The 16,527-nt window shown below is 40.5% G+C and overlaps 1 protein-coding gene across 1 annotated transcript in view; it reads left to right on the forward strand.

Moving 5' to 3' along the window:
- The window catches only part of AGO3 (argonaute RISC catalytic component 3), a 132,175-nt gene that overhangs the window by 8,728 nt on the left and 106,920 nt on the right, over positions 1–16,527 (forward strand). The window lies entirely within an intron of this gene.

The raw sequence follows: 16,527 nt of genomic DNA on the forward strand, positions 1-16,527 counted from the left end.
GCTGCTGCTGCTAAGTCACTTCAGTTGTGTCCAACTCTGTGTGACCCCATAGACGGAAGCCCACCAGGCTCCCCCGTCCCTGGGATTCTCCAGGCAAGAACACTGGAGTGGGTTGCCATTTCCTTCTCCAATGCATGAAAGTGAAAAGTGAAAGTGAAGTCGCTCAGCCACGTCAGACTCGTAGCGACCCCATGGACTGCAACCCACCAGGCTCCCCCGTCCATGGGATTTTCTAGGCAAGAGTACTGGAGTGGCTTGCCATTGCCTTCTCCGCCTGATCTGTATAATGGCATAGTAAAGAGATTCAGTATGCAAAGGAAATAACATTCTTCACTTCCTAATTTTATTTTTATTTAGGACATTTTATTTTAGAAGATTGAGGGTGTATAGGCAGAACTGTAATAAACACCCATATATCCATCACCCAAACCCAACATTCATTAACCCGTATCCAGTCATGTCCATTCTATTTTCCTCTCTCCTGTATTTTTTGAAGTATGTTCTGGGCATAATATTTCATTTAAAGATATCTAGAACTGGATATGGAACAACAGACTGGTTCCAAATAGGAAAAGGTGTACGTCAAGGTTGTATATTGTCACCTTGCTTATTTAACTTCTATGCAGAGTACATCATGAGGAACGCTGGGCTGGAAGAAGCACAAGCTGGAATCAAGATTGCTGGGAGAAATATCGATAACCTCAGATATGCAGATGACACTACCCTTATGGCAGAAAGTGAAGAGGAACTGAAAATCCTCTTGATGAAAGTGAAAGAGGAGAGTGAGAAGGTTGGCTTGAAGCTCAACATTCAGAAAACAAAGATCATGGCATCTGGTCCCATCACTTCATGGGAAATAGATGGAAAAACAGTGGAAACAGTGTCAGACTTTATTTTTTTGGGCTCCAAAATCACTGCAGATGCTGATTGCAGCCATGAAATTAAAAGACGCTTACTCCTTGGAAGGAAAGTTATGACCAACCTAGATAGTATTTTAAAAAGCAGAGACATTACTTTGCCAACCAAGATCCGTCTAGTCAAGGCAATGGTTTTTCCCGTGGTCATGTATGGATGTGAGAGTTGGACTGTGAAGAAAGCTGATCGCCGAAGAATGGATGCTTTTGAACTGTGGTGTTGGAGAAGACTCTTGAGAGTCCCTTATACTGCAAGGAGATCCAACCAGTCCATTCTAAAGGAGATCAATCCTGGATGTTCATTGGAGGGACTGATGCTAAAGCTGAAACTGCAATACTTTGGCCACCTCATGCGACGAGTTGACTCACTGGAAAAGACTCTGATGCTGGGAAAGGTTGGGGGCGGGAGGAGACGGGGACGACAGAGAATGAGATGGCTGGATGGCATCACCGACTCTGTGGACATGAGTTTGAGTGTACTCCGGGAGTTGGTGGTGGACAGGGAAGCCTGGCGTGCTGTGATTCATGGGGTCGCAGAGAGTCGGACACGACTGAGCGACTGAACTGAACTGAACTGAACTAAGTATATCTATAAGAGATACAGGAGACTTCCCTGGTGGCTCAGTGGTAAAGAATCTGCCTGCCAGTGCAGGGGACACAGGTTCAGATCCTGTTATGGGAAGATTCCACATGCTGCGAAGCAACTAAGCGTGTGCTCCACAACTAGTGAGCCCGTGCTCTCGAGCCCAAGACCTGCCACTGCTGAAACCTGCACGCCAAGAGCCCGTGCTCTGCAACAAGAGAAGCCAACAGAATGAGAAACCCGTGCACTGCAACTGAGAATAGCTTCTGCTCACCCAACTAGAGAAAGCCAGTACAAAGCAGTGAAGACCCAACACAGCCAAAAAGAAATAAATAATTTTGTTTTGTTTTTAAGAAAGAGAGGGAACTTCCCTGGTGATTAAGATTCTGGGCTTCCACTGTTGGGGACGTGGGTTCAATACCTGGTTGGGGAAATAAGATCCCACAACTGTGAGATGCAGCCAAAAAATGAGAGGTATGTACTCTTTAAATAAGCCACAGTACCGTTATTACAGCAGAATAATAACAGCATAATCATTTATATCAAATATCCAGTCGGTGTTCAAATTTTAGCTTGTCTCAGATATTATACTTTTTTTCCTTAACAGTTTGCCTTTTAAAAATATATTTCATTTTTGAATCAGGATCCAAATAAATTCCCCACGTTGTAAATGATTGATACATATTTTAAGTATTTCTTAATTTGTAAAGTTTCTACCCTTTTCCCCTTTACAATTTATAGATTGTTTGTTCTTCTGGACTTACTCATGGTCTGGATTTGGCTAGTTCTGTCTTCATGGTGTAATTTAACATGTTTCTCCAAGTTTACTGTAAACTTTTGTTGTTGTTCAGTCACTAAGTCGAGTCCAGCTCTTTGCGGCAGGCACGCCAGACTCCCCTGTCCTTCACTATCTCCCAGAGTTTGCTCAAACTCATGTCCATTGAGTCAGTGATGCCAATCATCTCATCCTCTGTTGCTCCCTCCTCCTGCTCCTCAATCTTTCCCAGCATCAGGGTCTTTTCGAATGAGTTAGCTCTTCGCATCAGGTGGCCAAAATATTGGAGCTTCAGCATCAGTTCTTCTGATGAGTATTCAGGGTTGATTTCCTTTCGGATTGACTGGTTTGAATTCCTTGCTGTCCACGGGACTCTCAAGAGTCTGCTCCAACACCACAGTTCAAAAGCATCAATTCTTCGACATTCAGCCTTCTTTATGGTCCACCTCTCACATTCATACATGACTACTGGAAAAGCCATAGCTTTGACTATATGGACCTTTATTGGCAAAGTGATGTGTTTGCTTTTTAAAATGCTGTCTGGGTTTGGCATAGCTTTTCTTCCAGAAGGTAAGCATCTTTCAGTTTTGTGCCCATAGTTACTGTCCACAGTGATTTTGGAGCCCCTCAAAAATAAAATCTGCCACTGTTTCCCTTGTTTCCCCATTATTTGCCATAAAGTGATGGGACCAGATGCCATGATCTTCGTTCCTTGAATGTTGACTTTTAAGCCAGTTTTTTTGCTCTCCTCTTCAACCTTCATCAAGAGGCTCTTTAGTTACTCTTTGATTTCTGTCATAGGGTGGTGTCATCTGCATATTTGAGATTATTGATACTTCTCCCCGGCAGTCTTTTATTTATTTATTTATTTTAATTGGAGGCTAATTACTTTACATTATTGTATTGGTTTTGCCATACATTGACATGAACCTGCCCCGGGTGTACATGTGTTCCCAATCTTGAACCCCCCTCCCACCTCCCTCCCCATCCCATCCCTCTGGTTCATCCCAGCACACCAGCCCTGAGCATCCTGTATCATGCATTGAACCTGGACTGGCGATTCGTTTCACATATGATAATATACATGTTTCAGTGCTATTCTCCCAAATCATCCCACCCTCGCCCTCTCCCACAGAGTCCAAAAGACTGTTCTGTAAATCTGTGTCTCTTTTGCTGTCTCGTATACAGGGTTATCGTTATCATCTTTCTAAATTCCATATATATGCGTTAGTATACTATATTGGTGTTTTTCTTTCTGGCTTACTTCACTCTGTATAATAGGCTCCAGTTTCATCCACCTCATTAGAACTGATTCAAATGTATTCTTTTTAATTGCTGAGTAATACTCCATTGTGTATATGTACCACAGCTTTCTTATCCTTTCGTCTGCAGATGGACATCTAGGTTGCTTCCTTGTCCTGGCTGTTATAAACAGTGCTGCGATGATCATTGGAGTACACGTGTCTCTTTGAATTCTGGTTGCCTCGGTGTGTATGCCCTCCCCAGCAGTCTTGATTTCAGCTTGTGATTCATCTAGCCTGACATTGCATGATGTACTCTGCATTTAAGTTAAATAAGCAGAGTGACAGTATACAGCCTTGACGTACTCCTTTCTCAATTTTGAACCAGGACCTAAAAGCTTGATCAGATTCAGGGCATTTTTTTTTTCTTTCTTTCTGCCCACGCCTTGTGGCATGTGAGATCTTAGTTTCTTGACCAGGGATTGAACCTCCACGCAGTGGAACACAGAATCTTAAACACTGGGCCACCAGGGAAGTCCCCCCAGAGCATTCTTTTTGAACTTAACTGTAGTCAGTTCCCAGCACTTTGCTAAAATTTCTCTTATCAAAGTCAACAAATTATTCGTTAAGGCCAGTGAAAGTCACTCAGTCATTTCTGACTCTTTGCAACCCCATAGACTGTAACCTGCCAGGCTCCTCTGTCCGTGGAATTTTCTAGCCCAGAATACTGAAGTGGGTAGCTGTCTCCCCTTCACTTCTCCAGGGGATCTTCCCAACCGAGTGATTGAACCCAGGTCTCCTGCATTGCAGGTGGATTCTTTACCATCTGAGCCACCAGGGAAGCCAGGTAAATCCACTAGTCAGTTCCCAAATCTTAATTTTGTCTCTTCAACCATATTTGATTACATTGCTTCTTTCTTGAAACACTGCTTTTTCACTTGTCTTCCTGGCTGCCACATTCTCTAGGTCCTTCTTCAACCTTATTGACTATTACTTTTCTTCCTTTGCTGTTTCATCTTCATCTCCCCAGTCTCTAAACATTGGGAGATTGTCAGGATTTATTAATATTCTTCTGTATCCTGCCACAGTTTGCGTGATCGCCTCTGGTTCAGTGGTTTCAAAAGCCACTAATATGCCAAGGACTGTCATGTCTACATCTCCACCCTATACCTCTTAAAGTGTCCTAACAATCCTCTTGATTTCTTCTCAGAGCTTTCCGTTATTCCTGAGTCTTTCCTATCAGTATGTGACATTTCAAATTCTTTTAGTTGCTTAGACCAAAAAGCTTTTAGAGCTTTTTTCTTTCATACCCCACACCTAATCCATTAGCAGTTCCCACTAGGTCTCTTGTCTAAATATTTTCCACATTGACATCATTCCCATAGCTGCTACCACTGCTGCCCTAGCCAACATTATCTTTTGCCTGGAAAGTCGACTGGCCTACTAACTGGTCTCCCTGCTTGTGCTTTTACACATCATTTTTCAGACAGCAGTTAGAGTGATTGTTTAGAAAAGTTTAAGTCAGATCATAATGCTTATAGTTTCAGAACCCATTGTTGATTTCTCATATCTCATAATCAGATCCAAACCTCATCATGGCTTGCAAATCCCGTGTGATCTGATCTCCCATTATCTTTCTGATCTCATCTCCTGCTATTCTCTCTTGTTCACTTTGCTCCAGGCAGAGTGGTCTGTTTGTTGTTCGTTGACTACCAGGCAAGCTTTTTGCTTTATACTTGATTTTTCCTTTGCCTGGAATACTCTTTCAGCTATCTATAATACATGACTTTTTCTCTCACTTGTGTTTTCAGCCTCAGTTCAGTTCAGTCACACAGTCATGTCCAACTCTTTGCAACCCCATTGACTGCAGCACACCAGGCCTCCCTATCCATCACGACTTCCAGAGCTTGCTCAAACTCATGTCCATTGAGTCAGTGATGCCATCCAACCATCTCATTCTCTGTCACCCCCTTCTCCTCCTGCCTTCCATCTTTCCCAGCATCAGGGTCTTTTCCAATGAGTCAGTTCTTCGCGTCAGGTGGCCAAAGTATTGGAGCTTCAGTTTCAGCATTAGTTCTTCCAATGAATATTCAGAACTGATTTCCTTGAGGATTGACTGGTTTGATCTCCTTGCAGTCCAAGGGACTCTCAAGAGTCTTTTCCAACACTACAGTTCTAACGCATCAATTTTTCAGCACTGAGCTTCTTTATAGTTCAACTCTCACATCCATACATGACTACTGGAAAAACCATAGCTTTGACCAGACAGAACTTTGTTGGTAAAGTAATACCTCTGCTTGTAAATATGCTGTTTCAGTTTGTCATAGCTTTTCTTCCAAGGAGCAAGCGTTTTTTAATTTCATGGCTGCAGTCACCATCTGCAGTGATTTTGGAGCCCAAGAAAATAAAGTCTGTCACTGTTTTCATTGGTTTCCCATCTATTTGCCATGAAGTGATGGGACTGGATGCCATGATCTTAGTTTTTTGAATGTTGAGTTTTAAGCCAGCTTTTTCACTCTCCTCTTTCACTTTCATCAAGAGGCTCTTTAGTTCATTTTTGCTTTCTGCCATAAGGGTGGTGTCATCTGCATATCTGAGGTTATTGATATTTCTCCCAGCAATCTTGATTCTGGCTTGTGCTTCATCCACCCCAGCATTTGGCATAATGTACTCTGCATATAAGTTAAATAAACAGGTTTGCAGTATACAGCCTTTACGTACTCCTTTCCCAATTTTGAACCAGTCCATTGTTCCATGTCCGGTTCTAACTTTTGCTCCTTGCCCTGCATACATGTTTCTCAGGAGGCAGGTCAGGTGGTCTGGTATTCCCATCTCTTTCAGAATTTTCCGTAGTTTGTTGTGATCCACACAGTCAGAGCCTTTAGAGTAGTCAATGAAACAGAAATAGATGTTTTCTGGAATTCTCTTGGTTTTTTTAATGATCCAGTGGATGTTAGCAGTTTGATCTCTGATTCCTCTGCCTTTTCTAAATCTGGCTTGAACATCTGGAAGTTCACAGTTCACGTACTGTTGAAGCCTGGCCTGGAGAATTTTGAGCATTACTTTGCTAGGGTGTGAGATGAGTGCAGTTGTGCAGTAGTTTGAGCATTCTTTGGCATTGCCTTTCTTTGGGATTGGAATGAAAACCTACGTTTTCCAGTCCTGTGGCCACTGCTGAGTTTTCCAAATTTGCTGGCATATTGAGTGCAGCACTTTCACAGCATCATCTTTTAGGATTTGAAATAGCTCCACTGGAATTCCATCACCTCCACTAGCTTTGTTCGTAGTGATGCTTCCTAAGGCCCACTTGACTTCACATTCCAGGATGTCTGGCTCTCGGTGAGTGATCACACCATCCTGCTTATCTAGGTCAGTTCTTCTGTGTATTCTTGCCACCTCTTCTTAATATTTTCTGCTTCTGTTAGGTCCATATTGTTTCTGTCCTTTATTGTGCCCGTCTTCACATGAAATGTTCCCTTGGTATCTCTGATTTTCTTGAAGAGATCTCTAGTCTTTTCCATTCTGTTGTTTTCCTCTGTTTCTTTGCATTGATCACTGAGGAAAGCTTACTTATCTCTCCTTGCTATTCTTTGGAACTCTGCATTCAGATGGATACATGTTTCCTTTTCTTCTTTGCCTTTCTCTTCTCTTCATTTCTCAGCTATTTGTAAGGCCTCCTCAGACAACCATTTTGCATTTCTTTTTCTTGGGGATGGTTTAGATCACCGCCTCCTGTACAGTGTTATGAACCTCCATCCGTAGTTCTTCAGGCACTTTGTCAGATCTAATCCCTTGAATCTATTTGTCACTTCCAGTGTATAATCATAAGGGATTTGATTTAGGTCATACCTGGATGGTCTAGTGGTTTTCCCTACTTTCTTCAGTTTAAGTCTGAATTTGGCAATGAGTTTATGAGCCACAGTCAGCTCCTGGCCTTGTTTTTGCTGGCTGTATAGAGCTTCTCCATCTGTAGCTGCAAAGAATACAATCAATCTGATTTTGGTATTGACCGTCTGGTTTTCTGCCCACTTGTCACCTTTTCAAAGTGGACTTTTTTGACAAACCTAATATGGCTAGCTACCCCCTACCACACATGTACTGTCTATCCCTTTAACCCATCTTATTTTGTATAGCTTCCATGGGCAGAGGAGCCTGGTGGGCTACAGTCCATGTGACTGTGAAGAGTCGGACACAACTGAGCACACACACACACATTTTTTATAGCAGTTATTATTACCTAACTGGCAAAAAAGAAATATAGTATAATATATCCTCCCACCCCTGTAAAATCTTCATGAGGATCAGGTCTTTATCATATTTATTAAAATTATTATTAACCTGAACAATGCCTGGCACTTAATATACAGTAAATATTTGTTGAACATATTTATGAGTCAGCAAATAAATGACTTGATGAATAATAGACTTTTAGCAAATGTTATTTTGTAATGTAATGTACGGAGAAAGCAATGGCAACCCACTCCAGTACTCTTGCCTGGAAAATCCCATGGACGGAGGAGGCTGGTGGGCTGAGATCCATGGGGTCGCTACAAGTTGGGCACGACTGAGTGACTTCACTTTCACTTTTCACTTTCCTGCATTGGAGAAGGAAATGGCAGTCCACTCCAGTGTTCTTGCCTGAAGAATCCCAGGGACGGAGGAGCCTGGTGGGCTTCCGTCTATGGGGTCGCACAGAGTTGGACACGACTGAAGCGACTTAGCAGCAGCAGCAGCAGTGTAATGTACTGATAAAAACTGCAGGCTCTGAAATCAGACTACTTATTTGCGAATCCTAGCTTTGCCACTTTCTTCCTGTGAACATGTTTTTTTTTAATCTCCTTGTGCTTCAGTTTCCTCATTATAATATAGTATCTGATTCAAAAGTTACGTTGTAAGAAATCACCAAATGTATATCACATGTATAATGTTCTGTATATGTTTCTGTTATTATTGTTGTAATTTGGGGATGTCCCCCATTATATTATGAACTACTTCAGTAAAGTAATTGTGACTTATTAACTCATGTATCTATAAAACCTCGAACATAATACTTGTTCAATAAATAGAATAGATAAATGACCTTTTATAGTTCTGATTTTTAAAAAAAAATTGTGGGTGCAATGAGTTTCATGAGAGAATAATGAATATAGAATAATAAAACACTTTTAAGCCAATCTTGATGGTTATCACATGTAAATAAAACAGCAGAAGATGTGTTTTTTTTGTAACACATAAAATATTTTCAAAAGTTGTAATGCCTAATGCTAGAGAGGGCATAGGAGAGAAAGAAATCTAATGATAGTAATGTGTTCATATGCCAGTTTGGCAGAAAATACCAAGTCAGAAATATGTTTCTGTTCCTGTCCTTTGACCTGGTGGTAAGTCTATTTCTGACATTTGTCTGAGAGAAAATTTTCTATATGCCAGTTTCCCTCTCTAGTTCCCCCAAATAAAACAGTAGGTGCTTAATGCAGAGAAATTTTCTTAGCATATTTATATGACATGTTGTAGGAGTTTATTAATATTTATTGAAGAACTACTGCTTTCTTTAGTGACTTCTGTGCCTGGCACATCTAGAATATATAAATCATTTTATCTCATTTTTAAAATAAGGTAATTGAATGTACTACAACATAATAAAGGCCATATTTGCTGAAGTTCACAGCTAGTATCATAGTCAGTGTGAAAAACTGAAAGCTTTTCTTCTAAGATCAGGAACAAGAGAAGAATGCCTACTGTCAACACTTTTTTTCAACTTAGTGCTGGGGACTTACCCGGTGGCGCATTGGATAAAAATCCGCCTGCCAGTGCAGGGGACACGGGTTTAATCCCTGGTCTAGGAAGATTCCATATGCTGCAGAGCATTTAAGCCCACGTGCCACAACTACTGAAGCCCGCACACTCTAGGGCCCTCGAGCCACAGCTCCTGAGTCTGTGTGCTGCAACTGCCGCGGGCGGTGTGGCTAGAGCCTGTGCTTCGCCACAAGAGAAGCCACCACAGTGAGGAGCCCACACACCGTGAAAAGGAGCCTCTGCTTACTGCAACTAAAGAAAGCCCAAGCAAAACAGCAAAGACCCCGCATAGCCACAAAGAAATAAGCAAAAGAGAAAATTGACTTTTATACCTTTAAAAATAACAACAGCGCTGGACAACCTAGCCAGAACAATTAGGTAAGAAAAACAGTAGAAAGGGCATTCTTACTGGATTGGAAGGAGTAAAACTGTATTTGCAGATGACATGCTATTATATATAGAAAACGCTAAACTGTGAAAAAATGTTGGAAATAATAATTGAATTTAGTAGAGTTGCACGATACAAAATCAATATACAAAGCCTAGTACATTTCTGTATACTAACAACTATCAAAAAGATAGAATTTTTAAAAATCCCATTTACAGTAGCATCAAAAGCTTATGGAAAGATACTCTATGCTCATGGATTGGAAGAATTAATATTGTTTAAATGTCCACACTGTCCAAAGTTATCTACAGATTCAGTGCAGTCCAGATCAAAATTGCAATGGCAAAAAAGTAAATTGCAGTGGCATTTTCTACAGAAATAGAAAAAGCAATACCACAGAAGACCGCAATAGCTAAAACAATCTTGAGAAAGATGAACAAAACTGGAGGCATCACACTTCGTGATTTCAAGCTATATTACAAAGCAATATCATAACAGTGTGGTATTGGCATAAAAAGAGGCATATAGATCAATGTGAGCCTAGAATTAAACCCATGCATATCTACTCAGTTTTTGACAAAGGAGCAAAAAGTACACAGCGGGGAAAGGGTAGTCTGTACAACAAATGGTGTTGGGAAAACTGGATAGCCATATGCAAAAGCATGAAACTAGACCCTAGCTTATACCATATATAAAAATTAAAATGGATCAAAGACTAACAGAATACCTGAAACCATAAAACACCTAGAAGTTTTACTCCATAGCACCTAAGCTTCTTGACATTGGTCTTGACAGTGATTTTTTTTAAATTTAATGCCAAAAACAAAGGTAAAGGCAACAAAAGCAAGAATAAGTGGATGAGACTATATCAGAATAAGTCTCTGCTCAGCAAAGCAAATCATTAACAAAAGGAAACTTTATAGAATGAGAGAAAATATTTGCAAACCACGTATCTGATAAAGGGTTGCTGCTGCTGCTGCTAAGTCACTTCAGTCATGTCCGACTCTGTGTGACCCCATAGACGGAAGCCCACCAGGCTCCCTCATACCTGGGATTCTCCAGGCAAGAACACTGGAGTGGGTTGCCATAGTATCCAGTATATACAAGAAGCTCTTACAACTCAATAGCAGAAAATAACTTGATTGAAAAATGGGCAAAAGACTTGGAATAGACATTTTTCCAAAGAAGACATGCAAATGGACAACCAGTACATAAAAGGTTCTCAGCATTACCAGTTATCATGGAAATGCAAATCAAAACCACAATGAGATATAACCTCATACCTGTTAGGATGACATTTTATCAAAAAGACAAGATGATAAATGCCGGTGTGAGTGTGGAGAAGAGAGAACCCTTATACACTGTTGGTGGTAACATAAACTGGTACAGCCACTGTGGAAAACTGTATGGAGGTTCCTCAAGAAATTAAAACTAGAGCTACCATATGCTCCTTTACCAGCAGGGGAAGAGTAGGGGGAGGGATAAATTGGGAGTTTGGGATTGACATGTACACACCACTATTTAAAATAGCCAACAAGGACCTACTGTATAACACAGGGAACTCTGCAATCTGAAACTAACAGAACTTTGCTAATCAACTGTATTCCAATATTAAGAAACAAAGAATAGAGCTGCCATATGTCCCAGCAGTCCCACTTCTGAGTATATATCCGAAGGAAATGAAACCATTTCATTATCTTGAAGCAGTATCTGTACTTGACTGTTCATTGCAGCATTCACAGTAGCCAAGGTATGGAAACTATCTTAAATGTCCATCATTGGATGAATTGAAACAAAATGTGGTATGTGTGTACACACACACACAGAGGAATATTGTTCAACCTTTGAAAAAGAAGGAAATCCTGTTATTTCTGACCATGGATGAGCCTGGAGGGCAGTGAACTAAGTATAATAAGACAAAGACAGATACAGGTTGGTATCACTTACATATGGAGTCTTTAAAAAAAAAGTAGAAAAATGGTGGTCACGGGATGAGGGAAATAGGGAAAGGTTGGTACAAGTGTACATACTTTAAGATGAATAAGATCGTACTATAAGATAAGTAAGATCTGGGGATCTAATGTATACCATAGTGACTAGAATTCATTATACTGTGTTGCGTAATTGAAATTTGCTAAGAGCTTAGAACTTCAGTGTTTTAAATCCTCCCCTCCTTGCAAAAAGGTGAATATGTGAGGTGATGGATGTGTTAATTAACTTGGTAGGAAGAATCTGTTCACAGTGTACAGGTTTATCAAACTATCATGTTGTATGCTGTAAATATCATTTAGAAAATTAATAGGCAAGTGAGTCAGAGGTTGTGCCTTTTCCCTGATCGTTAGATCTGAAATTTGAACTCAGATCTGAGACCATACTTCAGTTGAAGTAATTTAATATATTACTCTTTTTATATGTTAAGAGTTTAGCCTACTGCCCTTCAGACTTATCCATGCAAATAACAGAAATCCAGCTGAAACTAATTAAAGCAACAGGGGTTTATTAACTCAGGGAATCTTAAGGAAGGTTGAGTAGCAATAGGAAGATTTGCAACTGGCTCACATCTGGAGCAGTTGGAACTAGAAACTCCAGGTATCAGACTACTCCATCTCTTATTTTGATTTCACTGTACATGTAGCTCTACTATATGTAGTTTCCATTTTATCCTACTGTTGATTGGCTTTTTCTACATATCAGAACATTTGACCTCCAGTGGCTGTTATATCTCACAGCCATTTAGTCCCTGAAGAGGAAATGCCTGATGGTTGTTTAGGTCCCAAGTTAAAATAAAAAAAAGTCCCAGGGGAAGGACTGCTTATTAGTTTGTCTTGGTTCTGGTGTCTGTCCCTGGACCAGTCAATTGTGGGGCAAATTCATGTAAGAACGTATCAGCTGCAGGTAATCCTGCAGTACTTGGGAAAGTGTACAGTATTCAAGAGAGTAGCCATGAGGCAGAGGGAAAGGATGGTGTTGTGCTTGGTATGCAGTCTTATGAATATCCACTGCAGTTGCTTGCTTCACTGTTTATAATAGTCAAAAACTGGAAGCAAGCTAAATATCCTGGAGTGAAGCTTGGTCAGTTGTAGTTCATCAACTTAATGGGTTATTAAATAGCTGTTAAAATTATGGTTATTAAGACCTTGGGCTTCCCTGATGGCTCAGTGGTGAAGAATCCGCCTGCCAATGTAAGAGACACAGGTTCAATCCCTGTGTCGGGAAGATCCCCTGTAGAAGGAAATTTTTGCGCCCCACTCCAGTATACTTGCCTGGGAAATCCTGAGGACAGAGGAGTCTGGCAGGCTACAGTCCATGGGATCGCAAAAGAGTCAGACACAACTTAGCTACTACACAATAACATATGAAGATATGCTCATGATGCTACATTAAATGGGAACAGAATATAACATTTAATATACAGTGTGTTTGCTACTGTGAAACTTGAAAATTCAGATTACTGAAACAAATTTACAAGGTATATGACAGAGGATTGAGTTTCAAGCAGGAGACACGGGTTTGATCCCTGGGTCAGAAAGATCCCTGGAGAAGGAAATGGCAACCCATTCCAGTATCCTTGCCTGGGAAATCCCATGGGCAGAAGAACCTGGTGGGCTACAGTCCATGGGGTCGCAAAGAGTCAGACACAACTTAAAGACTAAACAACGGCATTGACAGAGGGTCACTGTGGTCCAAAGTCTAGTCCCTAACTTTGTAGATCCTGACCCTTCATCTTGCCAGGCATCCAGAAACCATCATCACCATGAGGAACTGACTGATGCTAACCAAAGTTCACAGGAAACTGATATATAAATCATAGTGTTAAGTTAATCATTTGCAAAGAAAAATATTATTTCCAGAGCAACAAGCAGATTCATATTGACTAGTCATGAGGCAGCAAACTTTTCTCCCTCCAGTGGTCTATATGGGCATCCAGACAATAATTAGAAGATTGCTCTGTAATTGTGGAATCAGGAAAAGGGGCTTAATATGAGGCACTCATAAGTATTAGGGATAGAAATATCAATCAGTCACAAACTCTGTCCTCAGATCACTCAGTTTATATGAAAATACAGGTGTTAAGTAGCTATAGAATTTTCTCAGTATAGAGTAGGCTCAGAACTCCCACTAAAGAAAACTAAAATATCTGAAATAGAACAAAATGTCTTCTTAAAAGCATGGAATAATTAAGAATATGTTGCTGAAAATCAGACATTCTGCGTCACAACCACTAGTTGGGAGACTGTTTGCCATTATCTTAAATGGGAAAAGGTATAATGTGTTAGATATTGGCCTAACCTCAACTGATTTTCCCAAATGAGAAATTGATGCTGGAAAGGATTGAAGGCAAAAGGAGAAGGGAGCGGCGGAGGATGAGATGGTCAGATAGCATTACTAACTCATTGGACATGAATTTGAGCAAACTCCAGGAGATAGTGGTGGACAGAGGAGCTGGTGTGCTGCAATCTATGGTCTCAAAGAGTTGGACATGACTTAGCAACTGAACAGTAACAACTAACTAAAGTCTATTAACATATCTGTACATCGATCAGAGTGTCATGTTAAGATGTAAAATGCTTAGGAACATCTTTCCTGATCACGATAGTTAATATGGTTGGGTATAAACAGTTATTTTGTGAGTAGTACATGACAAATAGATGAGCTTTTTAAAAATTATCATTTTACTGCATTCTTTCCTTAAATTGAAATATAATTGATATATGTTAGTTTCAGATGTACAACATGATTCAGTATTTGTAAATATTACCTCCACAATAAGGAGGTAATAACATCTGTCAACATACTTAGTTAGAAATTTTTTGTGATGAGAACGCTTAAGATCCACTTTTTTTTCTACTTTCAAGTATGCAGTACGGTGTTATAAACTATAGTCATCATGTTGTGCATTGCATCCCCAAGACTTACTTATTTTGTAACTGAAAGTTTGTACTTTTGATCCCCTTCACTCATTTTGCCTACTCCCATAGTGGTAAAGAGGGCTTCTCAGGTGGCGCTAGTGGTGAAGAGTCTGCCTACTAGTGCTTAAGAGGCAAGACACTCAGATTTGTTCCCTGTGTTGGGAAGATCCCCTGAAGTAGGAAATGGCAGCCACTCCAGTATTCTTGCCTGGAAAATTCCGTGGACAGAGGACGGCTACAGTCCATGAGACTGCAAAGAGTCAGGTGCAACCGAGTAACTGAGCACACACATGGTCGTAAAGGATCTGCCTGCCAGTGCATGAGAGGCAAGAGACTTGGCTTTGATCTCTTGGATGGGAAGATCCCTTGGAGAAGGGAATGGCAACCCACTCTGGTATTCTTGCCTAGAAAATTCCATGGATAGAGAAGCCTGACAGGCTGTGGTCCATGGGGTCACAAAGAGTCGGACACAACTGAGCATGCATGCACCTCTGGCAACCACCAGTCTCTTCTCTGTTATCTGTGAGCTTGGGTTTTTTTTTTTTTTTTTTTTCCTCTCTCTCTTAGATTCCACACACAGGTGAGGTCATGTGGCCTTTGTCTTTCTCTGTCTGATTTATTTCACTTAGCATAGTGTTTTCAAGGTCCATCCATGTTTCAGATGGCAAGATTTCCCTTTTTATGACTAAATAATTTTCCATTTTGTATATAGAGCTGCTGCTGCTAAGTCACTTCAGTCGTGTCCAACTCTGTGTGACCCCATAGGTGGAAGCCCACCAGGCTCCCCCATCCCTGGGATTCTCCAGGCAAGAACACTGGAGTGGGTTGCCATTTCCCTCTCCATTGTGTGAAAGTGAAAAGTGAAAGTGAAGTCGCTCAGTCATGTCCGACTTGTAGCGACCCCACGGACTGCAGGCCACCAGGCTCCTCCGTCCATGGGATTTTCTAGCAAGAGTACTGGAGTGGCTTGCCATTGCCTTCTCCGGTATATAGAGCACATTTTGTTTATCCATTCATCCAGTAGACACCTCGGTTGTTTCCATATCTTGACTATTGTACATAATACTGCAATGAACATGAGAGCGGATATGTCTTTTTAGGTTAGTGTTTTCCTTTTCTTTAGATAAATATCCAGTAGTGGAATTGCTGGATTATGTGGTTCTTCTAGTTTTAATTTTTAAGGGAATCTTCATTCTGTTTTTCATGGTACATGTACCAGTTTACATTCCTACCGATAATGCACAAGGGTTTCCTTTCTCCACATTCTTGCCAACACTTGTTATTTCTTGTGTTTTCATACTAGCCATTCTAAGATGTGAGGTGATGTCTTATTGTGGTTTTGACTTGTATTTTCCTGGTGATTAATGATGTTGAGTGTCTTTTCATGTGCCTGTAGTCCATTTGCATGTCTTCTTTGGGAAAAAATATCTGTTCAGATCCTCTGCCCATTTTTTTAATTGGATTTTTTTTCTCTGTTGAGTTGTATGAGTTCTTTATGTATTTTAAGTATTAGCCCCTTATCAAATATGTGTTTTGCAAATATATTTTCTCAATCTATGTCTTGTGTATTCATTCTCTTGTAAAACAGGTTTTTATTTTTAATGAAAACACCAATTTTTTATTTAATGTATTGTGCTTTTGGTATCTGTGTGCTTCTTCTAAGAAGTCATCACCAATGAACACTGGGGTACATGTGTCTTTTTTAATATACATTACCATATGTAAAATAGACAGCTAATGGGAAGTTGCTGTATCACACAGGGAGCTCAGTGCAGTGCTCTGTGACAACCTAGAGGGCTGGGATGGGATAGGATGTATGAGGGAAGTTCAAACAGGAGGTGATATATGTATACTTCATGTATACATATGTATTCACATCGTTGTATGCCAGAAATCAACACAACACTGGAAAGCAGTTATCCT

The sequence above is a fragment of the Moschus berezovskii genome, chromosome 4, assembly GCF_049115385.1.
Source record: "Moschus berezovskii isolate FMDL1 chromosome 4, NW_MosBer_1.0, whole genome shotgun sequence".
NCBI lineage: Eukaryota > Metazoa > Chordata > Mammalia > Artiodactyla > Moschidae > Moschus > Moschus berezovskii.